Source organism: Palaemon carinicauda, chromosome 36, assembly GCF_036898095.1.
Source record: "Palaemon carinicauda isolate YSFRI2023 chromosome 36, ASM3689809v2, whole genome shotgun sequence".
Lineage (NCBI taxonomy): Eukaryota > Metazoa > Arthropoda > Malacostraca > Decapoda > Palaemonidae > Palaemon > Palaemon carinicauda.
Window position 1 is genome coordinate 27,094,339 of NC_090760.1, and position 2,500 is coordinate 27,096,838.

Sequence of the window (2,500 nt, forward strand, 5' to 3'; positions counted from 1 at the left end):
AATATAATTCAACAATTCAATGCTCAACAAGATTACCAGGAGACGTTATAGATATATCAAAGTCGGGTATCTTTTCATCTTTAATCCCCTATTTCTAAGACAGAATTTTATTGATCACTATCGCCGAGATAGTGTTCAAGAACATTTCTATTTACTTTTATTAAATGGAAGAAAGAGAAAAATTAATAAGGTTATCCATAAACATAATCTAAATGTATTTCAAGTGAATCTTTCAGACGGCTGGTCAGATACTATAGTCTTTGAATGATTTCGCCTGGGGCTCTAATCTCGAAGTCATTAAGAGAATCCAGACTATAATGTACTTGTATATAGATGTGCTAAATTTTTCATTAATCGAATGCCAAGTCACAAACCTACCAATTAGCTACGATCGTGAAGACGGTTTGATTTCAATTCCAATTAAAAAAAATCTGAATTCCACAGGTATATGTACAGAGGAATTGTCATTGACTTTTATCTTTCTTCGTGGCTTAGTGGTATGGTCGTGTCATACAAGTATCCAGGTTCGAAACCCGGCCGGTCAGATACTATACAGTAGTCTTTGAGTGATTTCGCCTGGGGCTCTGATCCCGAGGTCGTTAAGAGAATCCACACTTTAATGTATTCAAATAGATATATATGGCTTATTTGAAATATGAAAAAAAAAACATTTAAATGTGAGAAATCTATCATATATATACTGCAGATATATATATATATATATATATATATATATATATATATATATATATATATATATATATATATATATATATATATGTGTGTGTGTGTGTGTGTGTGTGTGTGTGTGTGTGTGTGTATGTGTGTGTGTGTGTGTATGTTTGTATATACAAATGTAAATATATGTGTTTGTCTCTGTATGTGTGTGTATTCTACCCCATACTTAACTTTCCTTACGATCTGTTTTTCAGAAGCAAGAGTGGTGATCCACGGAGGTCCCGAAGTCCACATTCACACTGGAAACCGATTACGTCTTCACTGTTCGGTGCAACAGGCAACCGAACCTCCGGTCTTTATCTTTTGGTTCCACAATAACAGCATGGTTAACTACGAGGCAAAGCGGCCTCTAGAGGTCATTGTCAGCCATCATTATTCCAGCACCCTCGTCCTTAACAACGTCACGTGGTGCGATGCTGGATCGTATACTTGCGAACCTTACAATGCAGTTCCGTCGAACGTAACTGTGCATGTTGTGGAAGGTGAGTTTTCAAAAGGAGTTTCTAATTGCGCTTTGCTGTCATTTTTACAATCCTGGGCATATTATCTACCTTTCTAGATCTCATAAAACTCATTTAATCTTTAAAATATCTTATTAAGCAGTATTTTTTCTTCTTTCGAACTTAGAAAATGTAAAAAAAAAAATAATGAATGCCCAGATTGAAATTCAGTCATATTTTAATAATTTCGATCTCTGCCCTTCTTTTATTCAACTGATTATTTTCTAACCCCAGTTAAAAAGTGTGCAATATAGATTAATGAATCTTTATACGATATAGAAATATTTCTTATTTCAACTAGACGTTTACAGGCCTCTTGAATTTTATATATAAAGAGGTCTCCAGAACCATTAAATTCTTTATTGGCTTCACCATAGAGATTATTGACATAAAAATTAGCTACCTTTTTCCACTCCAATTTAAAGTAATGCACATGAGCTATAACCCTAAATATTTTAGTCGTCTTTGAGGAAGATGCCCCTTGTTTTTCATTACTTCTATTCACATATATACGCATATACATACAAACACACACATATACACAGATGTATATATATATATATATATATATATATATATATATATATATATATATATATATATATATATATATATATATATATATATATATATATATATACATATATATATATATATATATATATATATATATATATATATATATATATATATATATATATATATATATATATATATATATATATATATATATATGTATATATATATGTATATAGATACATATATATATATATATATATATATATATATATATATATATATATATATATATATATATATATATATATATATATATATATATATATATATATTTCAATGTAGGAGCGTATAGACAATATTAACCAACCTTACATATAATATATTTCCGGTTCTCTACTACTTCGCCATTGATCAATGGTAAGTGAAAGGAAGGATTAAGGCATTTGTGGTCACAAAGAATAATGTGACATAAATACTTTGCCAAGATCAGATTTGGTGATTAGGTTTCTAAAACAATATGTAGAGAGGTCAGGACGTAATTCAGCCTACATTATCCACTTTTGCAAGTTGACCACAGGACAGAATATGAGGATAATATAATGGCAAAATAAGCGAAGTTTTGTTTTGTTTTATGAGAGCTGTTTGTTGAATCTAAAATGACTATTCTGATTGAAATGGAAATTATTCTGGTCCCGTATCACATTACCATCAACAGGATATATGCTCATCCAGCCTTATCAATA

At 30.0% G+C, this 2,500-nt stretch overlaps 1 pseudogene; it reads left to right on the forward strand.

Annotated features, from left to right (window-relative positions):
- Positions 1-2,500, forward strand: part of LOC137628535 (zwei Ig domain protein zig-8-like) — a 117,717-nt pseudogene that overhangs the window by 97,296 nt on the left and 17,921 nt on the right.